This window comes from Lepisosteus platostomus, chromosome 22 (genome assembly GCF_059453375.1).
Source record: "Lepisosteus platostomus isolate fLepPlt1 chromosome 22, fLepPlt1.hap1, whole genome shotgun sequence".
In the NCBI taxonomy this organism is placed as follows: domain Eukaryota; kingdom Metazoa; phylum Chordata; class Actinopteri; order Semionotiformes; family Lepisosteidae; genus Lepisosteus; species Lepisosteus platostomus.
The window spans coordinates 7,671,385-7,691,348 of NC_142632.1; the positions used below are offsets into that span (position 1 = coordinate 7,671,385).

Here is a 19,964-nt window from a genome sequence, read left to right on the forward strand (position 1 = left end):
TTCTCAAATAGGAACACGAACACATTTGCATTTCTGTACCTTCTGAGGACCTCCAATTGACTTTCATTCAATTTTTATTTTCTGTTATAAACTCCGGGGGAACAACTTTCAACATGGGATTAAATAGACACAAACCAATTTCAGAGAGGTAAATTAAAGTCATTTGCCTTGTAGAGATTGCATCAGCACCACCACAGCTATACGTGTGCACACAATAAAAACACTCCACTCAGTAGGCAAGCTCACAGAAGCAGTCTCATTCGGTTACACTCTTACTCCTTCAGCTGCCACAAAACCCTGACGAGGCTCTGAGCCAAGGAGCACAGGTGTGGAGTACAGGCAGCCTCTAAGGCGAAGCTGGAGACATACGTTTTCCAAAAGCCAGCCTTCCTCCCTGCCCAGCTCTACTGACGACAGAGGCCTGCATTCGTACTCTTTTCTCACAAAGGGGCAGCCGAGGGAAATTCTTCAAAGCAGCACGAGGATCTGAGATCGATTTTTACAGCAACAAAGTCATGCGCCCACTGTGCATCCATGGTTGTTTTTGGAAATTGTTCTTTAAAAAAAAAACTTCCCTTAATGTTTTTCTTGTGTCTGATCAGTAGGGCAATTGAATCTCCAAGGTAACTTTCAAGGTACAATCATAAAAGAAAAAGGTTTAATTTAAAGTTTAACCTTTCAAGGGAGGGACCTTTGATAGGGAGCATAACAAATTAGAGACCACAGTACATTTTGACTGCTGTGCAGCAGCTCTGTCTGTCTGTCTGTCTGTCTGGTCGCACACGGGGAGACAGGAAAGTTCTTCATGCCTTAGCTACACATGAACTAATGATTAATACATTAGAGAACCATTTGGGACTATTCATAGCTGTAGTTTTGTGTGCTTTGCAAAAAAAATCTATACTGCCAGGATCTGACAGCCTGCCAGGGGGAGTCAGATGTGGATTATTGCACTTTTCATTTTCTTTCCCTTGATCTCAAGCGACTATTTGGACGGGTAATAACTGCTTCGTGCTGACTTTGTTAGCGTGGCAAAGAATAAAACGATTGAATTCAAATGGAGCTTTTTCAGGATTTTCACAAAATAACTGCATATTACCACATTTTAGTCTCCACAGGAGGCAGCAATGCGGAGATGCTATCCATGTGCTATATCTATCTCTAGATCTCTGCATGGAGTGAATTTCTACCGATTATCTTCACTCTTCCTTTCCAGCAGAAGTCTGTCCCCCTCCTCCACCAATCAGCCTCATTTACCTCCCTCTCCCTGCCCATTAACCCTTCGTCCTGACAGGGCTTTCTGGTGAGCCACGGCTCTGCTTTGAATTCTGTTTGCATGGACCTTATAAATCCAGATTGCAGTGGTGGGTTTGAGAAATATGAGACTTACACAGGTAGCAGTCTAGAGAGCAGTGCTTAGGAGCTCTGCACGCTGCACAGTGAGCTCTGCAGGTTTGAATCCTAAGTGGGACTCTGCTCTTGTACCCTTAAACCATAAAATGCATCTATTTTCTGCATAAAGGGGAGTCTTATATTGCTGCTGGGGGTGGGACTTACTAAAGTAATGGATACCAGATAGATTCCTAATAACAGACAGAAAAACAGATTCAGAATTAGTCCACCAGCACATAAAACACAAAAGTCCACAAACATATAAAACCGTGGGCTGAGTTTTTTATGTGGGGTTATTGTGGAGGTCCTTAGAAAATACAAAAGGTCTGCACATCTCCGTCGCAAAGAAACCCAAAGCAAATTGCAAAGCCAGCAGGCAGCAGGTTACTGTGGGACGTGGGACAGTGCTGCCGCAGCCCGGTAAGAGGAAGATGTATGGTGGAGAGGCACTGGGCTGGGCCAGGACAGATGGCCTGGACCTCTGGCAGTGCTCTAATTTGCTTATGGCCCTGCCACTGCTGAAATGGACTCCACTCAATCATATCGGCTGGATCTCCACTCTGTGGGACGTGCTTCGCCTTCGCTCAGTCCCGCTCCAGCACGCTCATTCATTCCACACAGATCGGGACCGAGAGTGGGCTCTAGCGGAGGGTGGGGAGTGACCCGCAGGAGGCAGGCGGAGAGCTCGGGAAACAGCAGTACTCCTTCCTGTTTGCCGCCAAGCAGAGAATAATTGCTTTTCTTTGGCGCTTCACACAGCCGCACCTTTTGGCAATTCAACTGAAAGACTGCAACCCCATCATCATCTATCAAGCTGACAACTTACAGTGTTGTTTTTCTTAATCTGAAAAATGCACTTTAATGCATGTCGCATCATTAACTTAAATAATAAAGCACGTTCTTGGGTTTTAACTCTTTGGCACCCTGTTCTACAGAGCAGCTGAGTACATTTTGTTATTTGGTGTATTATTTATGAGAATGGCTCTGGTTAGATTCATTTAATTTTGATCAGCAGTCTGTACACACGCTTCTGTGTTTGCGCATCTGTGATTTTTACGGACATGGTCTGGGATCCGTGTCAGGTCTTGTAGTAGACCCTATGCGATGCGGTAAGAGCTGGAGAAAACAGGAGGCATGGTAAAAGGAAACACACAGGGATTTAATAGTGCACAAAATAATAGTGACAGTCCGTGAGACAGTGAACGGGGGAGACAAGGAATAGCATCCAAATCCAAACAGTTCCAATGGCAGGTCAGGGCACAGTCCTGGAGTCCAGCGGCGAGTAATCCATCCTGGGATGCGACAAGGTTAAAAACCCCAGGAAGGGGAAACACAGGAACGGACAAAACATGGAGGTCCAAAGGTGATGGGGCGAGATGCTCCAGACCCCAGGCTCAGGAAGCGGGAGGTGTCGGGGATGAGGCCTATGCTCTCAGGAGACGGACATAGGGTTTCCTGGTGCCAGGCGGGCCTCGCAACATCCTTACCCAACTGATGAGCTCCGAGGACTGGATGAGCTAGTCTTTAAATAAGGTACCTAAGTCTGTACACCTGGGGAGCTTAATCACAAGAACAATAACGGAAGTAGTGGAGCGCCCTCTAGGGAGTGATGTCGGGCACACAGTGGAAATCCAGGTTTATCGCTAGTGCCACTTCACTCACCCTCTCTGTCTCCACAGAGGCTCCAGCACTATGTTCACCAAAGGCTTTTGCCTCAGGACAGACCTGATCACTCTGACCGGCCTGTTGTTAACAGGACTCCTTACAGAGCCTGAGCAGAGAGGGGCCGTGAGTGTATCGTTCAGCACTGCTGCCATCTGTTGGACAGTCTCAGCAACAACATCAATGCTCTATATTTTGGTAACTTTGGGAGGTTTTGCCTGCATTTACTTCAGTCCTGCAGCCAACTTCATGTCAAAGACTGTGCTTTTTGACAATAAAATAAAAAGTGCTTCCAACTGCTATACTAATGGAATGAAACAGAAATAGGCATTAAAGCTATGTGAGCTGAACAACCATGTAGCCAGATACAAGCTGGAAAAGGAGAATTTGACAGGAGTACGCCAGGACAGGAGTAATGTGATCACTTGCACCAGACCTGGTCAGGATTCTGGCTGCTGAATTTTGGACATATTGCAGTAGATTTAGATACTCCAGCAATTAGAGCATTACAGTAGTCAATTCGAGAGAACACAAACGTGTTAATCAGCTTTTCAGCCACAGTTAGTGATAACATAGTAGGTGTAGTCTAGTGATATTTCTGAGATGAAAAAAAATATGTTTTGACAACATGCTGTACATGTGGGTTGAATGTTAAGCCAGAATCAAATATTACCCCAAGGTTTTTCAATTTAGACTGAAGCTCAAGTACAGAACCATCTACATATAAGGGTACAGGATTGGCTTTACAAAGTTGATGAGGGGTGCCAATAAGCATGTCTTCAGTCTTGTCGCAGTTAAGATGAAGAAAATTTTGAGTCATCCAAGTTTTTATGTCAGAGATGCAATTAGATAGAATAGAGACAGCCACATCAGTATCAGGTTTGGTATAGATGTATATTTGAGTATCATCAGCATAGAAATGAGAGCTGAGGCCATGTGATCTTAAAAGCTGACCAAGCGGAAACATGTAAAGAGCAAGGGGCCCAATATTGAGCCCTGAGGAACACCAGACTTAACTAGACCAATTTCAGACCTACAGATGCAGCCATTCAAACTGCACAGTACAAACCTGTACCGCGGGCAACTACGCGTGAGCCACCGCGCCTTACCATGTTATGTGATTGGCTGGCCAAAATGACCGACAGGGGCACTCGTGGTGCATTGGTCAGTAGTGAAAAGATTTAATCTCTTTACTGTGCACATTTCAATCTGCTTAGTATTGAAAATCTATATGGAATTTTACGAATAAAGGGGATTTTTAGTAGCTGAGCATAAAAAGAAGAGAAGTATAACGCATCTGAAGGTCATTAACAATATTAATTTAGGAACATAAAAATATTATGTAAACTGTATATTGCTGGTATTGGTATTTTAAAGAAAAAATACAGACTAGTATTCCATTTCTCCCTAAACATTTTAAGCATCAAAGTCTTACATGTGGTTATTTCAGAAACATATTTACATGCTCCTTCTGACCATATTACTGTACATTTATATACTTTGTGAAAAGTGAGTTTAAAGTGCCTTATGAGCGAGAGGTCGGGTGTTCAAATCCAGCTATCGCCATGAGTTGTCTTTTAACAAACATTTCTTTGAAAAACTAAAATAGCAATAGCAAAATAGCAATATTGTGGACACTCTATTGACTTTTTAATATTTCTAAATATCACAACATGTTCGAATCTAAGGCATTTGTTAATGACAAAGTGCGACTGATATCATTATCATCAATATGTGAAAAAAGTTAATCCTGTTTATTTATGGTCTGCAGCTCAAATCCTGCTTAACTAAAAATTAGACACAAGAAGAGTATTACTGGACAATGTTGTGAGGCTAAAGAAATCAATAACGATATTAATTCAAAGATCTAAATATATTTAACGCATACGCCTGACATTAGAGGGTGTGTCTAATCGCCTGCAGGGTGTCATCACCGCCTTTCCCTCTGAATAGCTACAGTAGCAGGAACCTGTATTGTGTGGATCCCTTTAGATCTCCCTTCAGATTTAAAAGGTTATTAATAATGTCTTCAGTGTCGCATTAACATTGGAATGTTCTTCCAAGAGTAAAAAGAGGTGATGCGCAAATGTGTCTCCTTCATACATTTTCAGTTTACAGACTGTACAAGATAATTTTTTATGAATAATGTCTTCTGTATCGCGTTACAATTTGAATGCTTTTCACAGGTGTAAATCCACCTATTTTCTAACTGCTTTATCCAGGACAGGTAACAATTTCACAACTCACCCTCCCCCCTGCCTGTCTGACTTTTTTTTTAACCCTTCTGTGTCCAGATTGCAGTGGGTAAGATATTTTTCCAAGAAAGATCTGATGACAAGGAAGAAAAATCACCTGTTTTTCGTGCACAAAGTGGTTATTAACTATTGACACCTGTTTTTATCGCTTTTAAAGTCATGTAATTTCTAAGTTAAGCAGGAACACATAATTATATCTCATTTTTAATTTATTTTTTTAATTCAAAATTTGATTGCCCAGCCTAATGGGGTTTTTATAATATTGTGGCATTATTATATAGGACGGACACAGTGACTCAGGCACTCGTTGAATGAAAAACGGTGATCTATTTTTCAGTACAGCTGAGTACAGAGAGAGACACACGCACACTTTTTCATATATAACATATATGATATATTTTTCATATATAAGATATAGTGATGTGTTCCTGCTTAGAAATTGCACGACTTTAAAAGCTATAAAAACAGGTTTTGATAGTTAATAACCACTTTTTATGCGCAAAACACGGGTGATTTTTCTTCCTCCTGATCAGCTTAGAAATCTGTGTACGCTGTAAAGGTTTGTACTTCTTAATTAAACATTTAAAATACATGTTTCGAATAGAAAAAAATAATATTCTGTTGTCTTCCTGGTATGTAGAACAGATCAGCAGGTCTTTTTTTCCCCAATCAGAGGCTCACCACAATTCACACTCAACCACATCACAGATCTCCACACATATACGCCTCAGGACGGTGACATCACTGCCTTTCATATGAATCCTTTCATATGAAAACATTTTGACACTGCTCTTAACAATCTTAGGAAGATCACAAAACAAGCCTGTTAGCCTGGTTTTTGCCTAAAAAAATCACACCCAAGAAAGTGAAGCAGCATTAACTAGCAAAGGTGTTTCGCATACGTAGGCATAGTACGTAATTCATGAAACAACAGTGGCTCTGGAACAGTTTTCAACCATGTCGTTTTATAAAAAGGGGAGATATGTGAACAAGCAAAACCCAAAACATCCACCGAAGGTTAGCCTATTCTACTCTGAGAAGAGTAGAGGGGGTGGAAAGTGCCTGTGGTCATTTAATTAGTATTAAAATTCACACTGATTCCCTTGTGAAGATATGGACATAAGAATATTCGTGCGTGGTAAAAAAAATGGCATAAAAAAGACAAAGTGAAGGCTGTGAAAACATTCACAATGTACTTTATACAGTACACAAAGCAAGTGTTCTCACAACTCTTGGAGGTTTTCTGAAAATGCTACAGGCGTGCCAAAATTGTTTTTGAACTTCAAGCTAACTTTACCCCGGTTTTCATTGTCAGATTGTGAATCCAAAAAGGCATTAAATGAAACACGCGTTTGCGATTTTAATCAAAATGGGGTTAGATCATTAGACGTGCAATACACTTACTCGTGATCATGTTAGAATCTTTGTGTAAGCTTTAAGTTTTTTTTTCTTTTTAATTATACACTTCAAACACTTTAATTTTGTAAATGCAACATGCATTCCTTACAGATACAGTACAATCACATTCTCCTGTCTTCCCCTTGTGTAAAATTAATTAGCAGGTGATTGAGATAACAATACATCGCCCACTGAGTGGAATGTTCTCATTTCTTTTCAAGTGTAAAAGGTGATAATTCTTAATACTTCCATGTCAGGTTAACTAACTCTTCAGTTTATTCCGCCAGACAGCACATGAATATAATTATATCGTTATTAATTTGTTTAGTGCGATTCCATATTATATTCCCTGTTAATCAAATTCTAAAAGTATGCGTTTGTTTAAGCCAATAAAGACCGAATTCACAGAAAAGGATAAAAGACTATCAGTTTTCACAAAGTATAAAATCTTAATATGTTCAGAAGGAGCACGTAAAAACGTTTCCAAAATAACCACATGTAAGACTTTGATGCTTAAAATGTTTAGGGAGAAAGTGGAATACTGGTGTGTATTTTTTCTTTAAAATACCAATACCAGCCATATACAGTTTACATGATATGTTTATGTTCCTAAATTAATATCATTTATGAGCATGTGAACTGTTGTTCAACAGTTTTTTCTCAGCACAGCCAGCGGACTGATCACAGATCAGTCCCAGTGTGTGATATCTTGCTGTTTGATCTGTGCTTGATCTTTGATCTGAGTTTTAATTGAGAGCTTATTTAAGTTCCAGTTCCAGTAGAGAAGCTCGCTTAACTCATGAGCTTGGTCAGCGAAATCTGTGGGGGACGCTTGTGGTGGACACTTGCTCTGTCCGCTGCCTGGACGGAGAGCAGATGTCTCAGTGAGATTCCCTTTCTTTCCCACGAGTCACTGATTTGCTGCGACAAAATACAGTGGAAGCAGTTTATCAAACAGAATCTGACTGTAAAATGTACCCACTAATTTACAATAAGGTAAAAGAGCATAACAGAGCAACAGTTCTGCAATTGTGTTTCCCCGTTTGCCCAGGTGAGGGGTGGTGGTTTTAATACCAGTATCTTCTGTGCATTTGTGTGAACAGGAAAATTAAAATTGTCACCAATATCATACCCTAATCAGAACACTTGCAGATGTAGCCTTAAAACATTAGCAAGCAACTGCAAGCAAGGTCCCAGGCACATTGATTTCCCGCCAAGAAGATAGAGGTATGTTCCCTTTCAAAGTGTTCCATTGATTCCCATGATTGTCTGAACAAGGTCATCAGAGGCCCCACAGAGAATAGATTTCTGCTGACGGGGGCCGGCTTTCATCAGAAACTGTAAGAGAGTCTTGTTTCTATGAATACGTGAAGACATGTCGATGGCCCAAATGTGATTTTTCCAACTGAGACTATGGCAGTGAAATCATCGACTTTTAGATTTTGAATACATAAGCCACGGGTACATCTGGCGGGAAAAGACCTGTAAACAGCTGTTTATTTGGTAAACAAGATTCTTATGTTTGGTTTGTAGAAGCTGCAGCTACGCATCTTAAACTCCTCTACAGCGTGAGCTACCCAGCTCCCAAAACCTTTCAGCTTCTTCCATGTGTGATAGTGTCGGTAGAGTAAGAAGGCTGCCTGAGCACCTGCAGAGCGCGTGTTATCTTCGGTGCGGTGTGCTGGTGTGTAGTTGTCTGCAGAGGTATCGGTTCTCTGATAAAGGAGAGAAATCTTTCTCTAAGCGGAGAAATTAGTTTGTGTCGCCGGTGAGGGGGAACACAATTGGTTCTACGTCTGCGGGAGTGTGGGGATCTTAAATCGCAGTGCTGATTAGCGTCAGGTGTGGAAGCTGCACATTCCCACGTGCCACTGAGTAGGAAGTGCAGTGGGAGGTGTGTTCCACTGTCGCACATGTTAATTCTACTGTATTTAATGAATAACCTTGTTCTGCCATTGTCTGTGGCACAGGATTTTACTTCTTCCCAAAAAGAAAATGAACAGACTGAGGACACAGACCATAAGGTGGAAGAAGCTGTAAGTAATAAAAAATACAAAGTGATGTTTTGGCCTCCAGCGTGCACAACCTCAATGACTTGAAATGTGTTCCTTTCAAAATTACATGTAAAATTATTTGTGGGATTAAATACTCATTCTGTGGATAGTACCTTCTCTCCCTCCAACTGAGCTGACAATCTGACTTTTCAAACAATATGACTGCAAGTTTCCAAGACACCAGGCCGAGTCAGTAACGTACAGAATTCTGACCAGGATATTCTTCTGAAACATTAACATTGTAATTCTTGAGAGGTGAGCTATTATTCCAAACATTTTGTTCATGGTAGTGAATGCATACTTACTTTTATCCAAGAATATGAATGTGATGTAATTCTACGAGACTGATAAAACCTGCAAAGTAGACACTAACACATTATATTCAATGTATTTTAAGTTGACGTTGTTAACTCTTCTCCTCATAGTCCTTGATGAATGATGAACCAATCATATCACAGCAGATCATTCTGGGAATACTGGCCCTGTTGCGAGTATCTTGTGAAGGACTAGTGACCCATCCATGATGTACACAATCCTTTCGCCTGTTGCTTGTCAGGATAGACCCTTGCTAACGTTAGAAAATGTATAGGTGTATGTTTTATCATGTTCCAATTTAAAAACATGGAAAATATTTTCAAAATACGTTTATTTTTTTTCCAAATAGTACTGCAATCTGTAGGTCAATTGCAACAAAGTGAAAGCAGCACACTAACTAAAGTTCAATCTGTGGTTAGCAAGCAGCTCCGTGCTAAAACTAGTGCAATGAATTCTGCAGCACTGTACTAAACAGTTTCTAATTGCAACAAACCCCAAGTAACAGTTGTTGCTCTATAGAGGTTACTGAAGTAGGGGACAAACCTAAACCACCTTCTTACATGGTTTAAGTAACATACGAAGCTCAACACTGGATCACAGTATGTTCCCAAATTTAGTAAAAATAATATCACTGCAAATACACAACTTGTACTGTAGATGTACCAGCACCTTGTATTAATGTTATTTCTATTTAAAAAATAGAACTGGTGCTTTTTCTAACGATTTACTAACTCTGTTGTAAGAAATATGCAGTACATGCCTTTGTCATAGTTCAACATACTGGTTCTATATTTGGTCTGTGTACCAAATAGGGGCAAAGTAGTGGCACTGTGGCGAGAAGGTTGCCAGTTCAACTCCTGCGGCCTGGCAGAGGAATCCTACTCCGGTGGGCCCCTGAGCAAGGCCCTTAACCCCATTTGCTCCAGGGGTGCCATATAAATGGCTGACCCTGTGCTCTGACCCCAAACTTCTCTCTCCCCACCAGTGTGTCTCATGGAGAGCAAGCTGGGGTATGCAAAAAGAAAAATTCCTAATAAAAGAAATTGTATAAGGTGATAAAGTGACCTTATCTTCTTTCTTAGTAGTCCATTAACTATACAGTACATGTTCAAATTTTGACCCACAGCTGCTGTAGTTTGTCTCATGATTAATTGCAATTGAGAATCACATTAGTAGCTACAGTACATACTCTCATCTGGTATATTTTTAAATTTAAGAACTGCATTTATACTAAAACTTACTAAAACTCTTTTCTGGATCTGGTGTGCTCTCAAGTAGTCCTGAAAAGATAAGATTGTCACACATACTGTACAGCTTTATAGTATGTAATTTCTCTCATTCCTTTCATTAGAACATGCATTTGCATCATGACAGTTTTAATGGTGTTCTTGATTTTTCTTACACAATGATACAATTTGTATCTGGCTAAATACCAGGCAATCTCAGGCTTTGGATTTCTTTATGGAGAACTTTGATAAATGACATTCTAGCATCAAGGGCTAACCTCTATTGTCAGAAGATAATTCTTTTGTATCAGTGGAGGAATTGCACAAGCATTTCTCAGCTCTTCAACCTTTCTGTGTTTCTATTGTTTCCTTTGAGTATTATAACAGACTTCGCACATCGATATATTGCTCCAAATCCTCCAGGTCCTTGATGGTGAATATTTTTAGTTGAAACATGAAACTTGCAGACTTATTTTAGAGGATTAAGTTAGTTACCATAACATTCTAATAGCTGAAATGAATTAATTTAGCCCCCTGTGCACTTGTGCTCCCCCCTCACAGAGCCATCTTGTCCCTCAGGGAGGTTCAGTTATCTACAAACTGAAGACAAAGTAATTCTATATTAACATGGCCTACATATTAACTTACTCATCAGATTAATTTAAATGTACCATCTGGCCATGAAACTCATTTGAACGTCTAGCTACAGTAACTAACAATATCATGATTTATCTCTCATTCAGAGCCCCCTGCAGTAAGTAACAATGATGATTCCTTAGCACAGTACTAAGCACAAGCTAGTCTGCAAATTTGTTTTGCACATTTTTGTTGCCATTGAGCTCAAACCTGGAGATGATCTCCAGATAGTACTTTAACTAGTCTACAACGTACAGTAGTACACAGTAGTACAGTAGCTGCTTGCTAAATCTGAAAGTTTGTGGCAATTGACCTTCTAAGTGTGCTCCTGTAGAGTTTCTAATCTATTGCAAATGCTATTACTACTTACAGTAGGTCAACTTAGAACATAGTACTCCATGAAAGATCCCCTCTTCAGATAATACCATAGCAGAGGCACATAAAACCCCAAAACCAAAGCCTTTCTCTCTGTAGCACTTGATAAATTCCATTTGACCAAGTAAAAATGTTAACCACCTTCTTACCTGCATCCTAACATGGAAAGCAACCAAGGCTACTACCAGAGTTATCCAGTCATAACCTGTATAGTCTAATGCTGTATAGAAGCAATAGACTCTCACTAAATCATTTATCTTCCTCAGATTTATAGTGCTCACTGTTCTTAGTAACCACAAGAGTCTTAAAAATACAACTAGTCTGCTCAGGCACTGCTCATATACAGTACAGAGCGGCTGATTCCAGGTACAACCACTTAATTGATTTCCTCATGAGAATTTCATTGAATGGGGTGACCCCTCCCTCTGTAAACTCGACCCTGTCTCCAGCCATACATTCTGCTACATGCCCATAATGCAACATGTTGTGTAAGACAATTTCTTTGTACCACTTTTCAATGTAAACTGTATTTATTTGCCTTGCAGGAAGTTATGCCTTCTAACCTTTTTAAATGTGCACTGTAGCTCAAATATGAGCATTCATGGGGTTTGGTGCTCCCCTCAGGCTGGATCTAGCAGTTCTGAGTTCTAAGTTTCAAATGGTCTTTTTTGCTACAGAGGTGTGTGTCTTAAAAAAATAAGAAAATTATAATTTACAAAAATCTACAGAAAAATATATCAAGATAAACAAATGACATTCAGGCCATTTAAGGAAAAAGAAAACCTGAAAGAAATTGCTAGCATAAGAGAAGAAAAAACAGATGAACTGGTAATTCTGGTTTAGTAGTAACTGCACCTCAGGTTAATCTGAGGTTCAAATGGTAGTTTTCTATCTCTCAACCATGGGTAGCCATGTACAGAAAAGAAAATTGACTAAGAGAACAGGTAGTGGGATAAAAACAGAAAACTGGTTGCTTACAATTCTTAGGTACCTACTGTACTGTGCCTTGCAAAAGTATTCACCCCCCTTGGGCTTTTTCCACATTTTATAGTGTTACAGCATGGAACCATGATGTATGTTAACTGAGAATGTGTGCCTCTCATCCACACAAAGTACTCTATAATGTCAACCTGAAAATAAAATCCAGGCATTTTATTAAATTAAAAATAAAAAACAGAAAATAATTGAATGAATAAGTATTGACACACCTATATTACCTCTGAAGTAACCAACTCTCTTCTCCAATTCACATGATTAATGGCAGCATCATGCTTTGGGGATGCTACCCTGCAGTAGGGACTGGAAAACTAATTAAAATAGAAGGAAAAATGGATGGAGCTAAGTACAGAAAAATCCTGGAGGAAAATGTGCTGCTATCTGCAAGAGCACTGGGACTTGGAAGATGAATACATCAAAAGCCACACTGGAGTGGTTTAAAAACAAAAAGGTTAATGTCCTGGAGTGGCCCAGTCAAAGCCCATACCTCAATCCAATTGAGCATCTGTAGAATGAATTAAAAATTGCTGTTTACAAATGGTTCCAGTCCCTCCTGATGGAGCTTGAGCAATTTATGGGACACCTGTGCCTGGTGAGTCTTGCACAGATCATCAGTCCTGGGGACAATCTTTGACAGACATACTCTCACCTCATCTTTCTCATCAAGCTTTGATCTCTGCTTTGTTATTATTGATCCCAATACCGAAAATTCACACTCACATAAGTTTAGAGAAGCTGACTTCATGATTTGGAATTTATTTTAGACAGTGGAGTGTCCTGTGGATGGAATGTTTTGTAAAGAATCCAGCATTATCTGACAAAACTTCAGTGTCTCAGTTTGCAATAAGGTAAGTTCATCTTTGAAGTGACAATTGAAGGTTGCTTAAAATTGTAAATGGCCTGATTGTGTCTTGTAATCGTCATAAATCATTTGAAACCAGTAGTTTGTGTGTAAGCGATATAAATGAATATTTGTTGTTTTCGTTTTTTTTTTCTCGCTTGACCTGGTAAACAAAGAAACCACAGGTTTGGTCAGTTTTCGTTCCTGACTACAGGATTATTTTTACTTTACATTAAGATGCCTCTCAGCTCCTCATACACCTTATATTTCTTTACAAGATTAAACCAGTGTAATAATGAACTCTCAATCTTTATATCTTATTTTTAGCATGGAATATGATTTGCATCTAGTGGAAGATTAATAATTCACTTCTGAATTATACAGTACAGCAAAGCGAAACAGGGGACATGGAATCAGTAGCTAGAATTTAGGAGAAAAAAATCAGATCATAAATATGCTTCCCTGCAACAATTATTCAATGGATCTAAATAGTTAAACAATATTCCACAGCAATTGAGTAAATGCACTTGGAGCACAGGTGCCTGAGCAATGTAGCATCAGAAAAAAAGGCCAGGCTTTTACTCTAGGAGATGTAAACTCTCCAGTATGTGATGTCATTGTGACTCCTCCTATATAATAGGATATTGCAAACAAGCAGCCACAATACAGTTCTACTCAGCAACCCAGCTATAGCCTGAATATGGCCAGTGAGGCATGTGAGATAGGTGTTGGACTATATAAAGATGGGATCTGGAGTGACTGGAATAATTGTCTCCAAGGAACTTCTTTAGAAACAATAATGAAAAGTAAACCAGAGGACAAGGGTGGAAAGTAAAAGGAAACACATTTAAAACAGAAGAGGATTTACTTTTTTAACAAAGGGTTGTAGGAGCCTGGAACAAATCACCCTGCTATGATGCTGAAGCTGATACCCTGGATTCTTTCAATAAATATCTGGACAGGATTCTTGCAATCACTTACTGTAGCCAACAGGTACCAAGGGAGCTACATGCGCCAAAAGGAATCCTTTAGACCAAGACCTCCATCTTCTAACCTCTTCATGCAGTTAAGGGTCAGAGGGGAGCCAGAGTCTGTCCTGTCAAGTGCAAGGACAGGAGGCCAATCCATCACATGGCACACACAGACACATGTTGCCAGAAGCCAATTAATCTACCAGTATGTCTTTAGACTGTGGGAGCAACCAGTGGACACAGGGAAATCATACAAACTCCACTTGGATATTGTGCATAGGGCTGGAATTGAACCCATGGCCCCTGTACTATAAGGCAGCAATGCTTGACACTGTGCCACAGTGCTGTCCCTAGTCAGGAGACTTTCTTATGGAATTACACATGACTTCCAAGGTAAGTAGTATTGTAACCTTATCATTGCTGAAGTTTTAATTAGAAGTAAGAACTAGTGGTTCGTGCTTTTTCTTACAGAGCACTCTTAAGAGTGACAGAACATACTGAATGGTGTGCTCCACCATATAGGCAGATACAAAGGGCAGTTTGCCCATAGCACACGATCAAATCTCCTGTGTCAACAGTTTAAACTACTGCATGGCTGAAAGGCACTTGAGTAACACCCTGTTAGTTATAGAAATGTAAAAACCACCAGTGCAGTGTAAATGTCTTTGAGACAATGTAAGGGGAATTGAACAGTGTTTTGGTTCAGGGCTGTCAGGAAGGACAGGGTGAGGTGGTGAATATGAGTGTATAGTTTTTTTTCTTTAGCAACTGTTTTAAAAGCATTCTGCTGTTGTTTTGTGATTACAGCTGCACTGCTGCTTTGTGTGCAATACCTTTTAAGCTTTTATTTGAGAAATACACATTGGCACATGATGTTTGTAAAACCTGTTTTGTTTAAATGAACACAGAAATATGTAGACAAAGGTTGCATCAATTGTGTTTCTGTTAGCAGGAAATATAAACTCAATCAAATATACGAAGACCTACAGTAAGGTTGACAAATTCCTAATATAAGAAATTGTATATGGCCAATAAAGGGATCTCTCTCTAAGGTTGCTCACATGGGTTTGGACAATAAATTGTTGAAACAGTTTGTTCAGTGCTAGTAAAAGCCTTATACTGTGCATTACACATTGATGATAGATTAAATATTTGTATCAGTTAATTCTTATTAGTGAATAATAATAATAATAATAATAATAATAATAAAATAATAATATCTAAAGTATTACTGTTGCTATAGTTACTAACTATATTTTATGATCACTCTTATGTCCAAATGTTATCATTATTTCAGTTTCTAGTCCCTTAAAAGTAAAGAAGAAAAGAATGATTATGAATAAGAGTCCAATTCTTAAAAGGTATCTGAGAGAGCAGCTCCCAGCAGGTGGAGTGGCATAGGCAGAGTGGGTCAGGCAGGTGAGGGGTTGTTGTGTGAGTCAGTCACAGTGGTGGACTTTGGGCAGCGGTCAGTAAGTACAGCCTAGCTTCTCCTCTCTCTCTAAATTATTTTTATCCACACAACAGGTTTGTCCTTTAGTTTGGTTCCTGCTTATAATTACTGTATTTCATGTGTATTGTTGTGTTGTTAGTGCCATCTAGAAACTAGAGAATCCCATAAAACTAAAACATAATGTATATGTATATAGTTTTGATCCAGTTTTCTATTATTCTTTATATATTATTATACAGTAATTACAAAATAAGATATAATCTCAGTAGAAGGTGCAGTTTATAATGATGTTCCTGATATACCTTTAGAAATTAAATGACAGTATTCACAACAAATACACTGAATATACTGCGTGGTTTTACAGAACAGATTGTTAGGAATCCCTGGTGGGAAGATACAAGGATCCTGTGCAGACGCAGGCACGGGTAATAGATGAGGCAGGCGAACAAACCAAAACGAGAGGCAAGGTCGTGGTCAAAAGGCGAAAGGCAAATCGTAATCCGGGAAGATCTCCGGTAGCAAACAGTCCGAGGCGAGAGGCGAGGTGCAAAGTCGAAAAGTAAGAAGGGGAATCCAAAAACCAGAATAAACGAGATACGAGGAAAAACCGCCAGGTAGAGCTCTCAAGGAGTAGACTCAATACCGAGCAGTGGGAAGCAGGTGAAGATGGTATAAATAGCACTGCGCACCGCACGGTGAGTGTGAGCAGGTGGTTTAACTCGTGCGGCGGGCGGCGTTTGTTAATAATCACCCGCTGCTGGGGCTGATTAGCTCGCTTACGAGTTGGTCCTGACTGCCTGGTGGTCGTGACACAGATGTATTTGATCAGAGCAGAAAACATTCTTGTTCTACGTGGCGGAGGTTTTTGTACAGGCAAGCAATGAGATTCAGTCATTGTGGTACACTTTCGGTGGCGGCACCAGAGTGAGCGTTGGAAGTAAGTAGCTTTCTGTGTTTGCCTCAATGTACGATTTGTCTGCTTTACAAATGAACACTTTTAGATTTTTTTTTTCCAGAAACGATGCATCCACAGGTACGTCTTAGGCGACTAGCTCAAATTACAGGACTAAGCACCAATCTGGTTTAGGGCTTTTCGTGCAGCTGGGGTTGAAGAGACTTCTTCATGTACGCCGTGAGACTCAGATACTGTACCTTCTCTGTGAGATCGAGGTGCGGAGTCTGCTGCCTGCTTTCTCTAGGATAGCTCAGTCGGGCTCTTCGTGTCTTTCATCTTGTTCAGAATTCTCCTGATCCGAAATAACATTAAAGTATTTGGAGACGATATGAGGGCTGAGAGACACTTTTACACGATCTGTTCTCCTCGGCTCGCATTATTCTGCTTGGCGTGTTTTTTAATTTTAAACTTAATTAAGTTTTAAACAAAAGGAACTTAAAATTTATTTGCAATACAAATATTGCAATAAAATGTTACACCATTCATTTTAGAGACATTAAGTGTTCATGATGCTCATATATATGAATACTATTTTCCCTGTATCTTTTCTTATTATAAGGAATATAAATTATAACGCACAGAAACATTAACAAGTAGGAAATATAGGAAGAAACAGGGTATGTAGAGAAAACGCTTTGAAGAGTTTATCAGAATGTGAGAGAAACTTAGTAAGCTACTTCGTTTCTTGATTTTTCGATCTTTCACTACAGATAAAAGTTTCCGTACCAAAGTCTCCACAGCCGCCAGTATTTTATTAGTGTATTAACACCTGAGAGAATGGCGCGAACAAGAATCCCATTGCACATGTACGCATGGCAAATAAACTCCTAGTGTGCTGTGCTGTGCATATTGCACTGATAACATGAACTAAAAACGTGAAAATAAAATCACCGATTGAAAAGTTTTTATTCCAAGATAAAATAGAGGTATAGTTTTCTTTGAAATTGTTTTTTAATTTTCCAAAATAAAAGGGTGAAGACTCTAATAAGAGGGTTAAGACTGAAGGGTAGTGCTGTTTCCTCATAGCTAAACGGTGCTCAGTCCATTCTTGTCTGTTTCCCTGTGTTCTGTGAGCTTCCTCTCATAGTATGTAGACAGTGGATTGTCTCAGCTATTGCATGGTGCTGCAACTGTAATAGACAGTCATGGAGAGCCAGTGAGGATATTAGACCTACAGTAAAGTACAGCTGTTGAAAGATTGAATGATGCTGTAATTTATTTAATTTAATTAATCTTCTTTGCAGGATTTTGTATCACAACACAAATGAAATTACAAATGAGAGGAAGCCATTAGTTACATTTAGTTGCTTGGTTGTTTCTCTTTCTGATGTGATTCTTTGTGCCTTTTTTTCCAGGCAATGCTCAGCCCACACTAACAGTCCTCCCCCCTTCGAACACGGAGCTGTCGTCCAAGAAGACCGCCACGCTGCTGTGCCTGGCCAACAAGGGCTTCCCAGCCGACTGGACCCTGCAATGGAAGGTGAATGGTGGCTCCCAGGGTTCCGGCGTCACCAGAATCCCCGGGGTTCTAGACAGTGATGGCAAGTACAGCTGGAGCAGCACTCTGACACTGCCCCTGTCTGAATGGGACACGGCGACAACCGTGACCTGCGAAGCCACCCACAGCTCCCAGGCTACTGTCATGAAGGTCTTGAAGAAATCGGAGTGCCTGTAACAAACCAGGCTGGAAGGGTGCGCCAGCTACCATTCTAGTGCCGATTCACGGCTTAGTGCAGTTTTCGTTTTAATTTCCTCCCTGTTTTGATTCAGTGCTGTTGCTTGTTGCCGGTGTTTCCCAATACCTTGGGCCAGCCAATTCTCCAGCATGCTCTTGTTAGAAATAGGTAAGATTTGATCAGATTTCTGTTTTATCTTTGTTTGGATGTGTATTGTTCCTGTATTTAGTGTTGCTAATGAACAAACAACAGAAATAAAGAATTTTTTCATCATTAACATCAGTGTCCCGATGATTATTATTAATACATACTATAAATCTTTTCGTTGCATAGTTACATGCAGGTAGACTAGTTTAATTACATTTTTCTTGATGAGAATAATTATCTCCAGTCTCTCCCAAAAGTCCTAAGACATACTGATAAGATACAGTGCCTTGCAAAAGTACTCATGCCCCTTGAACTTTTTCACATTTTATTGTGTTACAGCAGGGGTGTCAAACTCATTTTAAGGGGGGCCAAACTAAAACATTTAATCATGTCGCAGCCCACATATGCAGATAAATACCGATTAGTTTTATTATAAATGTTTCCACATATGCAAGTGAATGTAACCTATACAAACAAAACATTGATTCAGTATATCCACTATTGAAGAATATGATTGAGCATTTCATAAAAGAAAATGTATTCAAGATAAAAATAAGATCAAACATTTTAGGTAATTTTTGGAAATGTAACTATATTGCACAAAATGAATTGAAATAAATAAAAACAAACAAACACAAATAAGGATGAGTCTACATCACAAACTGTTAGTCTACTATTGCTTTACCAAGGCAGAAACCTGAGCTCCCTTCTTTGATGCAAGAAAGTCTTATCTGGGCATAAAAACCTAAACGGCAAGTGAATATGCAATAAATTTGTTCGCTTTCTCTGAAAGCTGCTCTTGTAGATCGTTAGCACTATTGCTCACTGGAATAGCCATCGTATTTCTAGTGAGACTGATGTTTGCAAAGGCAGACCCTGTCTCTGGACACTACTTCACTGACTTTTAACAGGCACCGCTTTAGAAAATCGCCTTGACAGAATGTTCTCCCTGATTTAGCTATTTCTTCAGCCACGATAAAATTTGCCTTCACCACAGTTACGTGTTACTAGCAAGATGATAGCATTTTTTCTACTACCTGATTCACGGTGGTATCTGTGTAAACGTAGCCAATCTAATTAGTTTTACTCCCGAGGGGAGGGGAGTATGTTAATACTCAGTTGTTGCGTGATGTGATTTGAGCCGAGGGCTCATAGGAATTGGAGTTCCTGCTGTCACGGGACTCATACAATAGACCGGGAGAAGTCTTGCGAGGGCTGGATTAAAACAGATTGCGGGCCTAATGCGGCCCGCGGGCTGTGAGTTTGACACGTGTGTTACAGCATGAAACTGATGTATTTAACTGAGAAATTTTGTCACTCATCAACACAAAGTACTCAATAATGTCAAAGTGAAAACAAATCCAGACATTTTACTAAATTAATTAAAAATAAAAAAACAGAAAATTATTGAATGTATAAGTATTCACCCCCTTGCTTTGACACACCTAAATTACCTCTCTCAACCAACTCTCTTCTCAAAGTCACATACCAGTATAAAATATGAAAAAGTCCAAGGGGGTGAATACTTTTGCAAGGCACTGTAATTGACTCCTGGGAAAATTGGCCTTAGTGTGTGTGTCTTCTTAGAGCTTCAAACCAAAGGATGTTTACT

General features: G+C 39.7%; 1 pseudogene across 1 annotated transcript; it reads left to right on the forward strand.

Annotated features, from left to right (window-relative positions):
• Positions 1–16,399: 16,399 nt before the first annotated feature.
• On the forward strand, positions 16,400–18,482 carry LOC148643333 (Ig lambda chain C region pseudogene; annotated as a pseudogene). The gene is made up of 2 exons (XR_015929053.1): positions 16,400–16,511; positions 17,885–18,482. The product of XR_015929053.1 is annotated as an Ig lambda chain C region pseudogene (transcript).
• Positions 18,483–19,964: the final 1,482 nt, after the last annotated feature.